Source organism: Ictalurus punctatus, chromosome 13, assembly GCF_001660625.3.
Source record: "Ictalurus punctatus breed USDA103 chromosome 13, Coco_2.0, whole genome shotgun sequence".
NCBI classification, from domain to species: Eukaryota; Metazoa; Chordata; class Actinopteri; order Siluriformes; family Ictaluridae; genus Ictalurus; species Ictalurus punctatus.
In genome coordinates, this window is record NC_030428.2 from 26537854 (window position 1) to 26560000 (window position 22147).

Genomic DNA, 22147 nt, shown 5'->3' on the forward strand with positions numbered 1-22147 from the left:
ATTATTATCTTCGGCATATAAGCACATTGTACTTGATTTTTGCACTCGGAGAAAGAGAAACTGTGAGAGCGAGATAGTGAAAGTGTGTTTATTCCTACACACATAGCTCCGACCTCCTACAGCCGGCGAGACAGCCGCACCATTCATGCGAACGGCGTGCCACGACGGACCCACGGCAGACCTGTTCGAGCGGGGTCTGGCGCCAAACCCGTCCATTCTCAGCACGGACATTACTCCAAGAGACTTCGATTCGCCAGGTCAGCAGCTTCCCCAAGTGACTCCTTTGCGCAAGAGGACACCGAGGACATCGCATTGCATCCTTTCTGAAAATTGCTCATGGAAATAGTGGAGGGGAAAAAAAAAAAAAAACAATCAGGAAGACAGATCTGACCATGCCAAGTCATTAATTGACACGCTAATTAGCTCAGCTAGTGTCCTCTCCGCTTGGGGCCAGGCCTTGATGTTCCCCCGAGGCATCCCTGAAGCCTGCGCTGAATAACTGAATGTCTTCCTGCTGATGTGGGGGGAAAAAAACCAGCACTTCCTCTGAGGAAAACGCAACAGGATGTCGGAGATGCTCCGTGGGGACCCCTGCCACGACGACCTCATCTGCGGCAGCAGCCGTCAGTTCAGAGAGTATTAACAAAGGAGCGTCTATAACGTAGACGGTCGAGGAAAAGACGTCTGCTATCCAAAGGCAAAACCATTTATATCTGACGGGGGTGCGGTGGGTGTGGGGCTGTCATATGGTCATTTCCCACCCCTAACTAAAGCTGGAGGGGCAACCCTGGAGAAACCAGGAATGTTCATGTTAACACTTTCGCTGGAGGAAAAGAGCCCATTGTTTCGTGCGCTCTCCACCAGACTCGACAGGAAGTCACAGTAATTATGTAGGCTTATGTACAGACTGTAAGTCCCAGGCAAAAAGTGCAATAATGACGGCTAAGTTTCAGTTCAAATCGGAGCCCCTTCCCAGACGAGTGGGATATTATAAGCTTCGAGGCCAAAAGTTTGTAGACACCTCGCCGTCATAATCGTATGCGCCCGTTGAACATCTCATTAAAGCTCCACTCTTCTGGGAAGGCTTTCCGCTAGATTTTGGAGCGTGGCTGTGGGGATTAGTGTCTATACATTCAAAGTCATTCAGACAAAGAAAAAGTCATCAGAGTCAGTTCTGCGGTGACGGGTCTGGAGGAGAACCGCAAACGGACGTGATCATCAGGTGTATAGTGTATATTAAGAAATAGCAAATCCACATTGTGGTGCTTGGCGAATTCTTTGTATGTTTATGTAGCTCTACTTAAGAGATCAGAGCGCTACAAAGGTTCATAATCAAGCCTGTCAGTAGCATCCAGGGATCAGAGCCAGATGTGTTGACGTGTGGAAAGTAAACTGTGGTGGATCTGAAGGAATGGGTTCTGAATGAGTTCTGGAATTTCTCATTGTAAATACACCGTGTTTACATGCAGAGCCAGAACGGAGCGTACGCGGGGATTTGCAGACGAATCGACGGGTTAATCATGCATAAATGGAGCATTTTGTTCGAAATGTAATTTTTTTTTTTTTTTTAAATGCGTTTCGCCTCACACCAATAAAAAACAGATGTTGGCGAAAACAAAATATTAAAAAGGGAGCTTTCACAATGTGTAATCCCCTCATTTATCTTCAGCTGACTGCTAGGACAGTGAAGATCATCTCTGGCCTTCTCACCCCTTCAATCTTATTTATATAACAACAGTCAGGCGGCTATGGTTACGTTACAGACAGACCGAGCCAGAAAAGCCAGTAGAACATAAAGGAAGCTATACCGTAAACAATATACATGCTAACCGTCCCTCATCCTATTAGCATGCGTCTATTAGCATGACACAAACCAGGCTGAAACTACTGCTTAATGAAATGTCCTGTTTTCCATCACATAACAGTACTTCGGCAAAAAAAAAAAAACCCCAGAGCAGTTCATGAGAATCGTGTCGAAGCTGAAATCGTGCACCGCTGCACTCGCATATCGCGTTTCCACAGCCGGAGAGAAGTGACACAGGACAGTCTCGAGCGTGACCTCCAGCTGATTTCCTTTAAAGAATCCGCGCTGTTGATGTGCAGACGTCATGTTCGTTTCCCCCACACCCTCACCCACACCCTCACCCCTTACCCACACCCTCACCCCTCACCCACACCCTCACCCCTCACCCACACCTACACCATCACCCCTCACCCACACCCTCACCCCTCACCCACACCAACACCCCTCACCCCTCACCCACACCATCACCCCTCACCCACACCAACACCCCTCACCCACACCAACACCATCACCTCTCACCCACACCCTCACCCCTCACCCACACCCTCACCCCTCACCCACACCTACACCATCACCCCTCACCCACACCCTCACCCCTCACCCACACCAACACCCACACCATCACCCCTCACCCACACCAACACCCCTCACTTACACCTACACCATCACCCCTCACCCACACCCTCACCCCTCACCCACACCCTCACCCCTCACCCACACCCTCACCCCTCACCCACACCAACACCCCTCACCTACAACTACACCATCACCCCTCACCCACACCAACACCATCACCCCTCACCCACACCCTCACCCCTCACCCACACCAACACCCCTCACCTACAACTACACCATCACCCCTCACCCACACCAACACCATCACCTCTCACCCACACCATCACCCCTCACCCACACCCTCATCCCTCACCCACACCAACACCCCTCACCCACACCCCTTAACCACACCCACACCATCACCCCTCACCATCACCCCTCACCCACACCCTCACCCCTCACCTACACCCACACCAACACCAACACCATCACCCCTCACCCACACCATCACCCCTCACCCTCACCCCTCACCTACACCCACATCAACACCCCTCACCCACACCATCACCCCTCACCCACACCCCTCACCTACACCCACACCAACACCTCTCACCCACACCATCACCCCTCACCCACACCCCTCACCCACACTCACACCATCACCCCTCACCCACACCATCACCCCTCACCCTCACCCCTCACCTACACCCACACCATCACCCCTCACCCACACTCACACCATCACCCCTCACCCACACCATCACCCCTCACCCTCACCCCTCACCTACACCCACATCAACACCCCTCACCCACACCATCACCCCTCACCCACACCCCTCACCTACACCCACACCAACACCTCTCACCCACACCATCACCCCTCACCCACACCCCTCACCTACACCCACACCAACACCTCTCACCCACACCCTCACCACCACACTCTGCTTTTCCTTCCCATGTCTTCCCAACACACAAAGCTGCTAATGAGATTCCCGATCGAGGTACTGTGAAAAGCAGCAAATAAAACGACAGTTAAGTTTAAAAATAAATAAAGAAAGAAAGATAACTAACGTCTTAAAGTCTCATTTCATTTTGAATGTCAGCCAGAGAGTCCTCACGCTAGCTGACACATTAATGAAATGATTCCTGAGAGCGTGTTTAAACGCTCATCGGATAATTAATTGTCTGTGACGATGATGTCTCGGTTCAGCTCTCGTGTTATGATGCATGAGCAGTGGAATACTGAAGGCTACCGAGGGGTTAGGGTTAGGATTAGGGAATGCCTGGAAGCTTACTTACAGGAAAAGTCCGCCTTGAACGACTTAATAATTATAAGTATAATAAGCATAATTATCATTAACGTGATCTTCCGACGGGTCCAAGATTTTTATTTTATTTTTTTTAATTATTATTATTTGAAATTTTTATTTCATTGATATGTTGCTTAATTGTCTACTTCGCTTAACGGTTTCACGCCTTACCCACAATGCCGTGTTCGAAGTGGTGCGACGGGGTTTTTCCCTTGCTTTCATCTCTACCTAACGAGAGCGATGCAGCGGCGCTTTAGTCTTTTAGTCCGTCCGGCTCTCTCGACTCCTAAATCTGTACACGCTGACCAGACGCCTCGGCGTTCAGAGCGTCAACTTTCACGCTGATCCCACCGTCAGTGTCATCACGCTCATCCTCTCAGAGATCGTTATAACCGCGTTGCATTCTGGGACTCTCGAGTCCAGCGTTTCGAGTCTGACCTCTCCAGGAAATAATGAAAATACAGCACCGACCAACAGATTAGCACCAGGATCATTAAACACGTTTGAGATATTTCAATATAAACGTCTTTAACGTGGTTCGAAGTAGAGCTTCCTGTTAATGACTTATAGCAGGCTGACAGAATTGGCACATATGGGTGTAGACACACACGCAGCCTCCAGACGCTCGGACGATACCTAATCTCTAATTAACAGAGATAAACACAGTCATCTTTGCTATTTCCGTAACCGAATGCCATGTTTCCGCGAATGATGTCGTCCTTTTTGCCAGATTCCTGTTCAAAGCACAAGCCAAGCCTGGCCTGAGGGACACTGTCGGCGCTGGCGCGTTGATTGATGGATGCTGCTGGACACTGTTTCTGGGGAAAACGGGATGACCGTGGAAAACCGCCAAGCCACACAAAAAAATGGACTCTTCACCTGCCGAGGCATCAATCCAAATCCCGCGATGACACACGGCGTGTCCTCTGAATGAACCGTAGAGCCGTGAACGCTGGAATGGTGACAACATGTCCCGAAGCCAGTGATATTTCTATAATAGCACACGTGGTGTTTTTGCACCGGAGGCGCAAAATGTTTTGCATCATGTGCTGTGTAATAAAAGCCATATGGAAAATGGCATTCATGGTGTAACTATGTATTCGTCGTACATATACAGTACCCCGTATGTACAGTATATCCTGAAGTGCACGTAGCCTTGGGGACATATTTTGTAATAAATACGTTGAAGGAATAGCTCCACGTTTCTTTTTTTTTTTTTCTTTTTTCCACATCAGAAAACGTCGGAACACAAAGAGAATTTTTATTTATTTATTTTTTTTTAAATTGCCTCGTTTCAGCATCACATGAACCCGAGAACCGTACCAGGAAATGACTCTCGGGTTTTGGCGCTCTCCACGCGGTCGCACACCGAAAGTGACGTGATGCACGGGAGAAACCGCATAAGCCGAGCTCATGAGGTCATACCCACAGACCCGTCGAGGACTCAAACTCAAACTGCTCAAATTACGCCATTTTTTTTTTCCGCCCCGGGCTACGACGCGCTCGAATGGCACAGACGCAAGACGTTAAAATCGTCACGGGGCGAGGGCGCGTCGTTTCTAATACGAGCGAAACCGATCCGGTATTCGCGCTTCACGCTCGACGCCAGGATGAACGAGACCCGAAATCACCTTCTGCCGGTCTGAAGGACAGAAAGGAAACGTCATTCTGTAGAGCGCTGCTGTCGAACCCTTGATTCGGATTGGTTAGGAGGTGTTGATTCGTTCGCTATAAAAAGCAGCTCTGACAGTAGTGCGGCTCAGAAATCGCAGGTTTATATTAAAGCGCCCGGTCGAATTCGTTACGTCTTCTATCTTTCGTATGAACGGATTCAAACCTCGTGTGAGCACTGATAGGGTTACGTTTTCTGTGAAGAGTCATTTACCGACTTTAAAAGAAAGGGGAGGGGCGACATGAAGGGATGATAACAGGAAGTGAGTTGTTCTGCGGACGTTCCACGACGTTAAACGTAACTTTAAACGGATAAAAAGCACGAAACGCCGTTCTCTGGCTGATGTAGAATTCTATAAGCGCTGCGGTGCAAAAAGAATCAAACTTGACGACATGCTGTTGTTGGAAAATCGGCCACTCCGATGTGGTAACGGTGTGGTAATCCGCGTCATCACACCGCCTCGTTGTTGATTATTTTCCTATAACAGCATGTTTACTCCTTACCTATCAAATTCCATAGAAATCAAACCAGACCTCGTAATAAGAGATTTATTTCATATAATAAGTTATACAAGGACATGTGAGCAAGGTGTTGTAGATTCCAGTAGGAACGGAGTCATCTCTGAGTCGGAGCTGACCTGATAGCGGGTTTGATGCGACCTTCCAGCCTCTAAACGGCTTATTGACTTAATCCATAATGACGTCACTCAGCTCAAACCGAGGCCAAAGTTCTACAGGACTGCTGTAAATTTTTCCTCCAGAATCATTAATCACAAATCAAATATGTGTGAGAGAATATTTCTGTATTATTATTATTATTATTATTATTATTATTATTATTATTATTATTATTACTCTGCTTAAGTGTTCCCATTTCAGTTGATGTGAGAGATACTTCACCTGCTCGCTCTGTTTTATTTTTATATTTTTATGTGAAAACGATTTAAATTACACAATAATCATAGTTGGTTTTATTATAAAATAATGTCATATATTATTTTTAAAAAAGTATGGTTTTATATCAACATACCAATATAAAGTTAATAATAATAATAATAATAATAATAATAATAATAATAATAATAATAATAATAATAAATGTTATTAAATGAAATAATCTTGAATATAGTAATTTGTTTCTAATATATTATTATTATTATTATTATTATTATTATTATTATTATTATTATTATTATTATTATTTACTTTATATTGGTATGTTGATATAAAACCATACTTTTTTAAATAATATATGACATTATTTTATAATGAAAATGAATCACATGTAAATGAATCACATGAAAATGAATCACATGAAAATGAATTATTATTATTATTATTATTATTATTATTATTATTATTATTATTATTTATAATACTTATATCCTTTCACTTAAGTTTAAATCCCAAGCTGCTAAAACATTACGCTAAAATTCATTTAAAAACATTTTTACTACAATATGTAAGGTAGAAACATAATAAACTACATGAAGATTATGTAAGAAAACTTGCCTTTAAAATATTGTATAAAGTAAACAAAATAACAAGTAGAAATACAACCCCGATTCCAAAAAACGTGGGACACTGTGTAAAATGTAAATAAATGTAGATAAAAACAGAATGCAATGATTTGCAAATCTTACAACACGTCTCAAAAAAGTCGGGACGGGGGGCAGCAACAAAAGGCTGGAAAAGTAAGTGTTAGTGAAAAGGAACAGCTGGCGGTCGATCGAGAACAGGTCAGTAATGTGATCGGGTATAAAAAGTGGATCTTAGAGAGGCGGAGTCTTTCAGAAGTAAAGATGCGCAGAGGTGCACCAATCTGCGAAAAACTGCGTCTACAATCTGTGCGACAATTTCAGAATAACGTTCCTCAACGTGAGATTGCGAAGCCTGTGAATATCTCATCATCCACAGCACATAATGTCATCAAAAGATTCAGAGAATCTGGAGAGATCTCTGTGTGCGAGGGACGAGGGTGAAAACCGATATCGCATGCCCGCCACAACAGCTTCGAAAAGCATGCGGCGTGCCAGTAGAGCCGCTAACGCCAGTGCTGCTGAATTCTCAAATCCGATCGGTCAAAAAGACGTTTATTTAGCGTCTCTGCAGTCTCTCGGTGACACGACAGGCTGCGATTTTGTATCTTATTAACCCCAAGATAGGAGGAAAAACACACTTTGACGAGAATGACCATTTATAGCTACTGTATTAAAATATGAACCTGACCTAGCATGTTTTTGAGGGCCTTCAACAGCTACCGAAACCATGTCGGTCTTTAATAACGATCAAATAAACATAATGATCGCATTATTAATAATGAAATAATTCAACTGTCCATTATTTCCTCCAACGGCGCGACACCGACTGTTTAATTCTTTACATGATGCTAACAAATAACGTCTCCGGTGGAAGTTCACGACATGGCAGCTACACCGGCCGTGTACGCTTCAACAACGAGCCTCGGGATCACGCGGGAAAAAAAAGAATCGGACGTGTACTCGGTTTCCCATCACTGCCTTCGTTCATTTATCACTTATTCCCCACACAGTTTTACTCGAGAAAAGGTCACAATTCGAAGGATAACTAATCTGATGACATTCAGACTCGCCGATTACAGAAAACGTCTGATGTCCTTTCCCAGCCGTGGAGATGAAACGGAGAAGGTCATCCGTGGCGAGCGATGGAGACGGGAGCCGGATGACAAGCGCCGTCAGCGCGATCGAGAGGCGTCTAACGTTCGCATGGACCACCTGTATGACAGAGGACAAAACGGAAACCGGAGCCAAAAAGGCGAAACGATATCTTGTGAACTTTCACATTTTGATCTTGTCGCTGAATAGCAAGTGCTACCGTATATCTCCGGACACGCATCCTGCAAGAGGGTGTCGATGTACAGGCCATGAATTCAACCAGCTTTCGCACCGTTGTATGGGCGTGCGGCCTGAAAAGCGAGTCGGGATTTTTTTTTCATCCCGGTGCGGTTTTGTTTTACCGGGACTGCAATTGTAACGAGTACGCAACTCCGTCCGGCTTTAAAGCACCCATGTGATGAGGAAACCCATATTGGGAACTTGGTTCTTAGTTACCTTGTGCATGTGGCGATGTGAAGGGGACGCTCTCGGTTACCGTCAGATGAGAAGGGAAGGCCATGGATCAAGTTAAACTATGTGGGTCACTTAAATGGATGCTGGATCCTCCCATATTGACACAAGACACCACTTTTGAAAGACACTATTTACGTCCTCCCCCCCACCTCCCTTTTTTTCCCCCTCTCTCGAGGTACAGCAGTGCAGGTCTCATTGAAAAGCGAAAGGATTTGGCGCATTACTCAGTGACACGGTGTCTGCCACTTAAAGCGTGGCTCCGTCCCCAGCTGGAGCAAAGTATCGTAGTATCGTATTAAAGACGGGTGTACAAATACAGAGAACGTGCCAGAAGTACTCCCTCGATCCTGAATCATCGTGGGATAAAAACCGGAGCGTTTCCTGTGCGAATGCCTATAGTCGATACGCGGTCGCGTGTACCCGTCCTTTTTGCAAAGCGGACGGTTTTAGATTCCAGGGTTGTTTACTCGATTTCACGGGGGGGTTGGGGTTGGGGGGGGGTGAGAAGGTGGTTGCGATAGTTTCATCAACGTTCTGTACGAAACTAAATATAGCTCCGTGGCTGCATTTCAGTGTCACTGTAATTGTATTAAAAATCAATGACGTAGCTGCTGGAGGGGTAAGGGTCATAAACCTTGCAAACATGATCCTCGCAAAAACAGATGCTTCATTTGAGCTCGTTTGTGGATGTTAATCACTTTCCAAGCCTTAAATGTAAAACCAGATAAGAATAGGGCGTGGTTAATGTAGCCACAACACTATCTGATAGCTGTATATATATATATATATATATCTATATATATGGAATACATGCACAGTGTTATGTCCTGGCAGTTCTGAGTTTTTCCCCGAACACCAGACACTGATATCTGCCCCACTTGAACTGATGAATTCTGCAGCGGAAAGCATAAAGCGAGAATCTCCCCCGTCCTGAAGACTGTCACGGGCCGCTACGAAGCTCTGACGCTGGAGACTCCTTCCATAAACGTGAAATAAACAGCCCTCTACAGAAAACTTCCCATCAGCGATTACACACCTTTTTAAATTGACTTCTCTGGACCGTCCACCGTACACGTCCCCGTGTAAGACTTTCCCATTCGGATGACGACCCATCGGAACGAGCTCATCGATATAAACCTGAACGTACACCGATCAGGATGGCGAATCACAACAACGAATGTAGAGAGGGATGAATATGCGTCTTTAGACAAAGGACGGGTATGGTAACGCGACGTTTAAATCCAGTGGAGCCGTAGCAAAATATTCATCTTGCGCCGTTCCGGTGGGTCCGATGTGTATTACGAGCACTGAACACTTTGGCTGGAGATAACGTCGACGGTGTTATCTCGCATGCTTTTGTTTGATTAGTGGAAACGTTTCAGGCTGCAGGGCCATTTGCTGGTTTCTGGCCTTACCATGGCCACAGGGATCCGATCGAAATATAGCTGAGAGCAGAGTCCGATATCTCCACACCGAGTGGTCTCATTCAGACGGGGGGGGGGGGAAAGAAAGATAAGGAAGAAAAGAGAATGGAATCTGGGTTATCCTGGACTTTTGTGTGTCAGCTCAGGAGAAACAGGAGCTGAAACAGACGCTCGAATGAAATTTTAAGCCCCGCCCGGACCCCAGTTATCCTCTACTTTCTTAGGAGGTCTTAGTTATGACCCATTATGACACCACCGTATCTTATTAAACCGTGTCCGATCATTAGCGGTGATGTTTGACATGGCCGGCGTACCGATAACTTCAAACGACCGCCGTGTAGCTTCAGAAAAACAAAAAAGGGGCTCCTTAACATCTCTCGGGATGTTCGTTGGTTCTATTTTTAACCTTTTCCAAAAGCCAAACCTCTTCTCTAGGGGTATATACACAACACTTTTAAGAGTACACGCTCAAATCCCGGGCTTACAACCCCTGAGGAACCCTTCTGTTTCTTGCGGACTGTTTCTGCAAGATTTTTATTGTCCCTTTGAAGGAAAGGCTCTAGGTGGAAGCCTACAAGAGAAAAAAAAAAAAAAAAAAAAAAAGTTCCAAGTCGAACTCCTACATGATACGAGAAATGTTAACCAGCCAAAGGAATGAGGAACTCGAGGAAGCTATTTCTAATAGGTTTGTCATTTCCGAACGATTCGGAATGTCCCAATCGGTAAAACGGATAATAAAAGCGTCACGTGCCGTGGATGGAAAATATACAAAACGTTTCGGAGAAGGAGCTGCAGGATATAAGACAGGGAATCCAAACCATCTCTGTGATTGGTTTGAAACCGCCTGCAGATGGTACGTTCTCCTGCGCAGTGAAAAAAAAAAATGCCTGACTCCAATACACTCACGTGTGATGTCATCTACGATCGTTCGCTGTGTGAGATGACGCTATCGGCAAAGCGGCGGGTATCACAACCCGACGGGAAAGCGCTGCTTCCTCACGCCGAGCGATATCGAGTCCCGAGTACATACGATCTTCATTTACTTTACAGTTACGACCTGAACTGAACGGTCAAACAGAACTGGAGGTTCTACACGTCGACATCCGCAGACATTCACCGGCAAGCGACGTCTTCTTAGGGGGGGGTCGGTTCTGAAACTGTGAAAGGCTTTGAGACAAAGGAAATTCTCTTTACTCCAGCATGAGGCTTACATCTTCCCAAAGCTCCACAGGAACATAGGTTATATTAAAGGCACTCGCACGTGAAAATCTGGCCAGCATTATGACTGATCCACTGGGGTGGAAGCCAAAATGAGGCCCATCCGCCCGGTCCACATGCCAAGTCAAATAGCTCTCAGCTCTCACCTCTTTGCAGGAGCCAGAGCAGGAGGCGGTAAGTGCTGGACACCATTTAGACACCGCGCTCGGATAAAGGAATGCACCTCTGATGTATGGCCTGTATCCACTCCCCTCGCCTTCCCCCACACCTCCCCCTCCGTCCCACCCGGCCCCCTGTTTCTCCCTTGTTGAAGTCAAGATCTGTAAGGTCGGGGTCTGTCATGCTCGCGTCGCAGGGTGCCTCCCGAAGACTCATTTTTAAAGGCCGTTTAAAAGAAAACGTGTCGTCCGACGTGACCCGGAGAGGGCCGTGCGCTCCCAGTGGGACGCCTGTACCGTCTATACGTCCTTGTTTATGTATTTGCTTGAACACTCCGGTACCAGATTCTCACCAAACAGCTGATACCCAAGGTCCATTCTCCACACCCTCGGGCTTGGCGTGAAGATAAAATGCTGTATATAAGCTGAACTAATCGTGAGCATTTTAAACAGGTTCTTGACCAGCGTAGCTGCAAGTGAGAACTCTGACTGGGGTTGGTGTGGTCTTGTTTTGCCTGGAAAGATCAGATATCTCCAGATAAAACCATGTTTAGAGCGTCTGATTGGCTAAAGTGAATGATACGGAAGCCCGGACAGGCCATTAGAAGTTTTCTTTCACCTCCAGGGTCGGGGGTTCGATTCCCACCGTGGCCCTGTGCGTGCGGAGTTTGCGTGTTCTCCCCGTGCTGCAGGGGGTTCCTCCGGGTACTCCGGTTTCCTCCCCCAGTCCAAAGACATGCACGGTAGGCCGATTGGCGTGTCCAAAGTGTCCGTAGTGTATGAATGGGTGTGTGAGTGTGTATGTACGATGGATTGGCACCCTGTCCAGGGTGTACCCCGCCTCGTGCCCCATGCTCCCTGGGATAGTCTCCAGGTTCCCCGCGACCCTGAAGAAGGAGTAAGCGTTTGAAGATGGATGGATGGATGACCACATTGTCCACGTTTGAGTTTACATTCACACGCGTAGTTCGCAACAGGCGTCTTGCGTCACGTGCGAACTAATATCTCACGTTTACGTTGAAGCAGGTTTGATCTTACAGTTTTGTCGTCTCGGTAAGAAGAGCTCTTTTTTTAGAAGACCTATTTTGTCAAATAAACAACAACAACAGCGTCCAGCTTCCTAGCATGTGGTTAAATCCGCAAAAATATGTCACAAGTATTTGAGCACAGGCTAAAATACACGGAAATATTTCACCATCCCGCTCGACAAAAGAAACCGGTCTGGAAAAACCGTCTCCATTAGTGCGTCTAGAAACGTTAGAGGAACTGATCTATCGACCTTAAACTATCGGTCATTCTCTCAGGCCATTAACTGCTGCTTATCAAGCGCGGTATTTCTATGTTCTCTCGTTTTAAACATGTACTCATGTGTCCGATCAATGTAAAAACAACCTCTTAGAACCGACACGAACTCTAAATCCCTGACCGACGCGCAAGCAAGCGGTACGACGTAAAACCCAAAACAAACTGGATACAGCGTCGAAAGAACTCAAACTCTGGTGCGAGTCTGAGTAAACAAACTAGCTGTAGATGGTGTCGTAAAACATGAAATCCCTTCTCGGGAACTGGAAACGTGCAAAACATAGAATACACACGTGTCTCGGCGTCGAAAAAAAGGCATTAATCATGAACCGTGAGTCCGTACTCATCACTCATCACTCAGATCAGCACAGAGCACCAAAACACACACACACACACACACACACACAGCCAAACTGCCTGGCTTGTCAGTATCAATCACTACACTGTGTGTGTGTGTGTGTGTGTGTGTATCTACAACAGACAAGACCGTTACCAGAAGGACCTCTTTCAGCCCTCACTTTGCCTGCGTGTGTGTGTTCCACAGGCTCAGACTGTTTACACCGCAGCCCTGCTGAATCCTCCACTCTGATTGGTCAGAAGGTGTCGATATATTTCCAATAACAGCAGCTCTGACAGTCAGATCCCAGGTTTATATTAATCCTTCTAATGTGTCGGGGTTTTTTTTTTATTTCTATAGTAACAGCGTACACAGGTACTTGTGTAAATAGTTGAGGGCAATAAACTTAGGACAAAACGAACGAGGCAAAGACGTCGGGTGTGTTCGTAGCAAAAAGTGGCCAAATAATACTAGTTGGAAATAAACGATAACAGTATTGGGGGGACGGGGGGCGGGGGGGGGGGGGGTGAAATTGTAGCAGATCAGAAGTAGACAGAATAGAGGGACATTTTCCTTTCTTTGTCAAAAACCAGGGGATACAAACTTTTGCACTCAGTTGTACGTATACTGAGAGGCAATTTTTTTTTTTTTTTTTTTTTTTTTTTTTTTTTAACCTTAAAACCAGCAGTTGAGTTCAACAGTCTGCAAACCCGTAGGACAACATGAGGGGTACAGGAAGTGGTAGCAGGGGGGAAAAAAGGGGGGGGGGATGATATACACAGAATTTAGGAACATCTTTTCTTCTTCACTAAGGCACCAGGGGTATGCAAAGTTTTGCGCTCACTTGGCCGCCAAAAATGTCGAGAACCTCTGACTAAACGCACCGTTGAGCGCAAACGTTTGCATACCCTTAGGGCGAAATGAAGAAGGAATGTAAAATAATTTGCTTGAACCAACAACACGTTTAGTGTTAAGCTGTTCCATCATTATTGGGGGGGGGGGACATATTTTCCTTCATTCTATTTTTATCTATCTATGCATTTTCTCTTAAAAGTGAGTCACAGTGTTCCCCGGTCGCGAAAAAATAATACTGATAGTAATTGAGGACCACGTGAGTGCAAACGTTGTGCGGATGAAGAAAATAAAGAACGTGCAAACACATTTCTTATAAACTAAAGATACTGATTATTAGTGAGGAAAAAAAACATATATATATATATATATATATATATATATATATATATCATAGTTTCAATTCAAAAGCAGACGAAACAGACGGTCGTTTTCCTCCCGTTGCTCAGAAATCGCGGGGGGTACAAACTTTTGCACTCACTCGTATAATGCGTTTTTAAGAGCGTTTCGTCGCTCGTCGCTATATAGTGAAGGTTGTTTGGTCAAAAATATTTCTCCAGAGATTTTCTTCCCCACTTTCCAACGCGTCCTTGTTAACGACGTACAGAATAATGATTTAGATACGCCACGTCACACTACAGCCAATCAGCAGGTGCAGTGGTGGAGCGGGGGTTAAAGGGGCTCTGGGTTATAGATCAGAAGGTCAGGAGTTCAAACCCCAGCACTGCCAAGCTACCACTGCGAGGCCCTTAACCCTCAACTGCTCAGGTGTATAAATGAGATAAATGTGAGTCGCTCTGGATAAGTGCGTCTGCCCAAAAAAAAAAAAAAGCCATGAATGTAAAAAAAAATGTAATAAATGTAGACCTGAAAGGAAAAATTCCTGCCCGTTTCCGTGATAATACAGTCGGCCTATAACTCGTGCAGAGCCGCAATTACCACGTTACGGTGCCGCTAAGTGAAAGGACAGACGGTACAACATTTGAATGACAAAATGAATACGATGACATCATCATCACGAGCCAACAGTTTATAAAAGCTCGATGTTTTCGTCGAAGTCGGTTCAGTCTGCCATGCTTATTAATTAAATGAGTTGCTATTTAATAGTCCTAATAACTGCATGATGATGATTAACATCATCTGAAGTAGATAATAAAGATAATAAAATCGTTAGCGCTTGTTTGTACTTTCTGTTGTTGTCGCAACACAAAAGCGTATGCACGCACGTGCTCTTCCGCACTATTACTAATGCGCCGGGTAATGTTTACTACGACGGTGCTAGCTATTTAAAGTATAGGTTGGTTTTCGTTTTTGTTTTGTTTTTTAAATGGATGAGTACATCCCCGGTTTGACATCACTCCCGAGGTATGCGGTCCGGCAGCCGCTCACAGAGACGGCGCCGTCTCGGCAGAAAGAAAAACGACTCGGGCGAGTGAAACTTTTTCCGCGATCGTGAGTGTGTACGCGACGCGACGTACACGACTACCGCGTTCTTCTTCCTCGGGAAAAAAAAAAGGGGCGGGGGGCGGGGGGGGGGTGCTGGGGTGGGAGAAAAGACATTTGCATGTCAGTTGCATCTCCTTTATATATTTTTTTTTGCGCATCGCGTATTGCGCAATAACCCCTTCGGCTACTGGCGAGCGATTCAGAGCTGACAAACAGCCAGGATGTGAACATGCAAAATGTCAACGTTTAACTCAACAAGCCAGGAGAAACATCCAAGCTGGACCAATGATTAATTCTACACACACACACACACACACACACACACACACACACACTGACTGACGCGTGTCATCGCGTGTCACTGATACTGTATATCTCGGCGCTGTCGAATTCTCGAGTCTAATTGGTCAGAAGGCATTGATCCCTTTTCTACTCATGTTTCCATAGTAACAGCTCAATCGCAGGCACCTGTACGGCGTACACGCTACATCATCGAATTAGACTAATAATGAACGCATTCACACTTGGCTGCTCCGTCGTGACACGACAAGCCGGATTTTTATTTCGGCATAAGAGAGAGAGATAAAATACTGAGAGAGAGAGAGAGAGAGAGAGAGAGAGAGAGAGAGAGAGAGAGAGAGAATCTGACAAGGGAACGACTGTTTAAAGCTGCTATAGCATAAATGATAACAGGAACGCCTTTCTTGGCCGTTCTCTAACGTTATAAAAGTGTCTCTTTCATTAAAAAAAGAAATCGCCGTGGTATCAGAGAAGAAGTCAATCGCATCACACCACCCCATCGTGGATTATTTACCTATAGATGCACACCCACGAGGGGTTTTTATTTCTTACTTCCGGTCAGTCCCTTGCTTTTCTTTCCGAATCAATGAGTAAAAAAATAGAAAAGCTTTCATTCTGTAGATCGATCCTGTATAATCTTTCTCGGACGAAGCCGCAGCAAAAAAATAAGAAAGAAAGAAAGAAAGAAAGAAAAATCACGCCAGAGCACCGCGATTTCATTCGAACGCCACGCCGTTTAATGCCCCGCCCCCATTCAATGACGGAAACTCCGCCTACCGCTCCGAACCGCTACGGATTCTCCTTCTTCGCTGCGGAAACCATCTCGTCGATGTCGCGGACGTGTCGATTTTCCGCTCGTGCGGAACTCCGATGGTGACGGCGCCGTAGCCCGGATGTGACTTCCGCCGAGTGTTTAAATGCAAACGGAGATCCTCGACCTGTTCCGAACCTCGTCGTATCTGAAGAAAAGGAAAGTTGACGGTGAAAATTAGCCAACAAAAAAACAAAAAAAAAAAACAAGCGCGTCGTGCTACTAAGAAACCGCGAAGCGTGAAGACTCGAGGATCGAAGCGCTTAAACTGGAGACTCCTTCCGTGAGTGTTTGATAAAACGTCGCCTTATAGAAAACTTTGCCGTATCGGCGATTACACACGATCTGTTTATCAGAAGGCTTAGATTGCGTGGATCGTCCACTGTAGAAACGTTACTAACGATAAAGAGTCGTTATTGATCACGTATACATTAAAGCACAGTGAAACTCTTTTCTTCCCATACCCCAGCATGTCAGGAAGTTGGGGTCAGAGCGCAGGGTCGGCCATGATACAGCGCCCCCTGGAGCAGAGAGGGTTAAGGGCCTTGCTCAAGGGCCCAGTGGTAGCCTGGCAGCGCCGGGGCTCGAACCCCCGACCTTCCGATCCGCAACCCAGAGCCTTAAACGTTAACCGTAACTGTCCCAACTAGTGTCTGTCTGCGTTGCTATAGAAACGATAACGCGCCCGGAAGAGCGCAGGAACCGCTGGAGTGACTGTCCGAGCTCGCTGTTGTTTTAGTGCGATGAGCTTACTTTGTCCAGTTGTTCATTGTATCATGTCTGTAATAATGCACAAAAACGCTACATATACCAGCAAGTTACACCTGCGCACCTGTTAAAAAAACACCGCAGACAAATTCGGCACAATTTCTCAGGATTCACGAGCATTTTTGAGGAAAACAACCGAAACAGGTGCATCAAGTGACGGGCAGTGGTGGCTCACGGTTAAGGCTCTGGGTTACAGATCATAAAGTGTGTGTGTGTGTGTGTGTGTGTGTTGTTGTTGTTGTTGTGAAAGTTCCTGTTTCCTCCATGCAGTGTCTATGTGGCAGTGCTCTGACCGCTGCGATCTCCTCGGCCTCGGTTTACGAACTTGACCCGCTCACAGCCGCTCTGCCAAACCCCATCCACTGGACTTTATTGGCTCGAATGTGTGATTCATTTGAACAGCTGCTGCCAGCGTTGGCACCGAGTCGAGGAATCTCTGAATAACCGTGATCACGGCTCCATGCGGCGCTCAAATCAAAGGCTTTCTGTGCAGTCTTCCTTTCATTTTCTTTTTTTTTCTCCACTGTCGGACTCTCCGTTCGGTGTTCGGTGCAGCCTGTTTCCTGCGGTTTCTCGAGCGCAATCCGTCGTCACGCCGACGGCGTGGCCAGAAGTCGCCGGACGATTCTCTATAATGTCGTTTCTATAGCGACGGCTCGTTAGCGGTGGTCTGGAGAAGGTTTCTCAGAAATGTTGGCCGATTTTTTTTTTTTTTTTTTTTTTCTGGTTGGCATGGTAATGAGAGGTTTACTTAACATTTATGGAAGGAGTCTCCAGTGTCAGCGTTTCGTATCAGTCTGAAGAAACGCTGTCACTTTAAGTTTCGCAGAACCAACATGGAGGTCAATCTGGCTTTGGTTGTAATGCACGAGCAGAAGGAAATCTCTGAAAGCCTTAACAAGAGTCACGAACCACAACTGTGTAGTGCTTCATTCCCTCATTATGCTGTTAAACACTCACACACACACACACACACACACACACACACACACACACACACAGTCTCCTATCTCCCATCCTGACTGTGAGAAAATAACTAAAATACCACTGGGTATTATTTACAGTCTAAAAACTGAAAAATCCACCCTGACCGACTTGCATGTTAATCTTCACGACGGATCTTTATCCGTCTCTCGTCGCTTCGTCTCTTCCTCAACAGAGCGCTGCGGCGGCGCTCTAATCCCCTCTCCAGCTCTCTCACCTCCTCACTTCTACGCTCTGCTCGAACAGAGCTTGAGCTTCAACCGCCACGCTGATTCGACCGCCATCACCATCGAGCTCGTCAAGTCTCTGCCGAAACTCGGCGCCGTATAGCTGCACGGCATTCTGGGACTTTCAGGCCAGCATTCGTACTAACATCTCCGTGAATTCTTCCGATCAATAGTCCAACACCTTCACCGTTAAGCTACCACTGAGGTTAAGGCTCTGGGTTGCTGATCGGAAGGTCGGGGGTTCGAGCCCCGGCGCTGCCAAGCTACCACTGTTGGGCCCTTGAGCAAGGCCCTTAACCCTTTCCCCTCCAGGGGGCGCTGTATCATGTCTGACCCCAACATCCTGGCATGCTGGGATATGCGAAGAAAATAATTTCACTGTGCTGTAATGTACACGTGACCAATAAAGACTCATTATCATTACAAATGGCCCATTTTGCGCTGTATAGCATTCGAGAGTGCCTCGAATGATCCGAAAGCTTTAAGAAGATCATCTACTGAAACAGGAAGCTTCAGCTGGGCGTGAGGCTCCCCTGAAACAAACGTCTCCGGCTAAGAACTAGTACGAGAGCGTTAACCCCTGAGAGCTCTCCTTCACCACAAATCGCACGCGCGTCTTGGCGGCGCCCGTTTCCTCTCGGAGCTCATCAGTCTCCCCTCCACACTGGCAGAAAGCGACGCCTCCATTAGCGCAACGGCTTTTGATTTTCTGCCAAATCTCCCTTCATCCATTTCAGCGCACATTATCTACTGAAGTTATTACTAAAGATAATATTCCAAATGGTGGGAATGTAATAGGCTGTCTGGCAAACTGTTAGACCCAGAGTGCTGCAAATCAATTATCGGGTCTCCTTTATGAACGTGCCGAGCCTCTGTCTGAGTCGGGCCGCTTAATCCGAGTCGGGCAAATTCCAGCCTTATGGATGTGACATTTGAACGCGATTTGGCCTGCGAACCGTCTCACTCCTGCACCAGATACAAAGACACGACACATTCCTGTACGTATTGCGCATATATCGGAGTTAGGGAGGTAACCGTATGCGAATGTGTTATTCGGAATGAACAGACAGGTTTATTTTACTTACGCAACCATTCCTCAGAGATGAATGGTACGTGTCCAATACCATCATAACCAGCGGGGGCAGTACAGCACCGTGCGACACCGCGTCCGCAACCGACTAAACAAACTAGTATTTGGCCTAACCCTAACCCCGAACCCTAACCCTAACATGCTTGGGTATGCAAAGAAAAGAAATTGTGCTCTAATGTGTATGTGACCAATCATTATTTTATTTTTCGTACACTGACGTGGACAAAGTCCGGTCCACTTCGCGTTAAATATCGCATTTCCGCCGGGTTCTCGTCCAGACTGCGGTCTGCCGGTCAACAACCCTCGTTTTGAAATACCACGAACTTAAAGTGACACGGAAAAAGCACGCGGCCTGCGAGTCATGCGCTCAAATTTAGCAAGATGGAGATTCAACACAAGGGGGCGCTAAGCCTGCAAACGGCGCCGACGTCATCGGAAAGCTGACGCACACCGGAAACGCGTCGAAAAAAGATTCCGTGAAGAACGCCTAGAGATTAAACGAAAGACTGCCGGAAAGCTATTACAACAATTTGAAGAGAGAAAGAAAAGGAAAAGTGACCGGATCCTCAACGCATGCGGATCGCGGAGGTCTAATATCCGGCTGTACTTCGCGGAAAATAGATACATAAATAGATAGATGAATAAATAAACGTAGTAGCTGTGAAAATCACGGAAATGGCGGAAACTACCTTGGCTTCCAGGCTCGGATCTAAAAACCTTTCGGTGCAAAAGAATCGACTCTCAATTCAAACTGCTCAGTAATTCACATCCCGACTCAAAGGCCACTAAGACGACGATATCCGACGTCACGGAGCGTCCTCGCATCGACATCGGACTGCTCCGAACCACGGAACGATTCGAAAATACGGGAGATCGTCCACTCGGCGGTGAAAGGTTTATTACCCGGGGGGGTCGTTATGATGTCGTACTTCACCGTGAGACGTTAAAGCTCCGGGCTGCTGAAAATAGCTACGAGACTTACTGCCGTAAAACGCCGTGGTCACGTGGAGCCAAACACACGCGGCTGTTTATAGCTCTCAGGTCTCGCCGTCTCTGACGAAACGCTCGTTTTCTCCAAACGGAGACACGCCCACTCAACGTGATCGGCCCGTTTTTTTTTTTTACAGTTCTGGTGACGGAAAGTAAATCGGCACGATGGGAGAGAGAGAAAAATAAAGGAGGGCCGGATCGGCCCTGCCGTCGAGCACGTCTCCGAGTCCCGAGCTCTTGATAATCTCCGAATGCGGATATGAGAAGACTCTCGCAGTTATACGGCCCGATAACAGCTGCTTTGTGTGTTATTATTTCACAGCTCAAGGCCATTGAGCAACTCTGGTACACGTGTGTGTGTGTGTGTGTGTGTGTGTGTGTGTGTGTGTGTGTGTGTGCTGGTTCTCATACTCCAGGAAACCGCAGTAGCAACCGCCTGATGGTGACATGTGACGAAGCATCAAAGAGCCTCAGATCAACTGAAATGAAGAGTTTTTAGGATTTCAGAACAAGATGGAGTCGAGTAAAATTCCGAATTCGTGCCAGAACCCGTGACGCCGGACGTCCCGTCGGGACCTCGGGCACGTTTTTAGCAGGAGAGAGACCAACATCACTTCGATTGTAATCTGCTTTTGGCAACTCCAGCATTCGATGAGCAATCCTAAGGATTTACATTTCGAACTTTTATCTTTCTTTCTTTCTTTCTTTCTTTTGAGTGATTCTCAAATCTGACTGGTCAGAAGGCGTTAACGCGTTCTAACATCTACTAATACGTATATATATCGTTTCTATAGTAACGGCTCGTTCACAGGGACTTACAGTACAGTATAGACGATCTACTGTACACGATCTACGACTGGTTAAATGTTGTTTTTTTTGCAGTGTTTGTAATATTATGGAAATGTTTGTGTCCCTGACGCTGAACACTGCTGTAATTTTGTACTGACGTGTAAAAGTTTCAAAACACTGACGAGGTTTACACGGACGGCGGTCATCTAATTAACGACCTTACTCTGAATGAGACAATATTCTGATTAAGGTGTTTACATGAGTCGCTTTTAGAATACTCCTTTCATGTTCCTGTTTTACGTGTTAGAGAACATCGATCGATTAACCGCACACGTCATCACGTCACCGCGTCACGCCGTCCGACGTCCCTCCAGAATTTCACGTATCGACGTACGGTCGGTCGTCGTTATGGGACCGTATACAGTTTTGGGTGTTTTTATTTTTAATTTTACGAAAGCTTCGAGTGCGGTTAATTATTAGTCGTGCTGTACGTGCAAATAGACGACTGATTGAAGACGTGGGCCGCGTCCCAAACCGCGTACTTACCGTCTATATAGTAGCCGAGATACGTGTATTTCTCCTACTACAGGCCTATAGCAGGCGAGTACGCGGTTTGGGACGTAGCCGTGCTCTCTCGTTTGCCGTCAGACGGTCGAGCGCTACCGTGTGTGTACGTGTCCTGTCGCACAACGCGGTGAAAACTCTCACACGACGTTAACAGTGTGATTAAGGTGTGTACACGTCTGTAACGCACGTCCATAACGCGACTAAAACAGGAATACTCCACACGTCTTCATTCCATCCGTGTTTACTCCGAGTATGACTTTAATCAGATTAAGGTCGTCAATAATCTCTGTTTACATGCTAGTTTCTTAATCAGAGTATCGTCTTAATCGGATTATCGTTGTCCATGCAAACGTACCGAGTGTCAAAACACCCAGAAAAATACACGTTTTTAGATTCTTCTACACTGTGTACACAAGAGGAAAGTGCCAGTAATG

The 22147-nt window shown here is 46.3% G+C and overlaps 1 protein-coding gene across 4 annotated transcripts in view; it reads right to left on the reverse strand.

Moving 5' to 3' along the window:
• The window catches only part of thrab (thyroid hormone receptor alpha b), a 158898-nt gene that overhangs the window by 129162 nt on the left and 7589 nt on the right, over window positions 1-22147 (reverse strand). The window contains exon 1 of one of the 4 annotated variants that reach the window (XM_053685277.1): window positions 16265-16323. The exons of the other annotated variants lie outside the window; for them this stretch is intronic. The gene's annotated coding sequence lies outside the window, so the exon portion shown is untranslated. Of the gene's footprint in view, window positions 1-16264; window positions 16324-22147 lie in introns of those variants that run through there. 4 annotated transcript variants of the gene reach the window in all.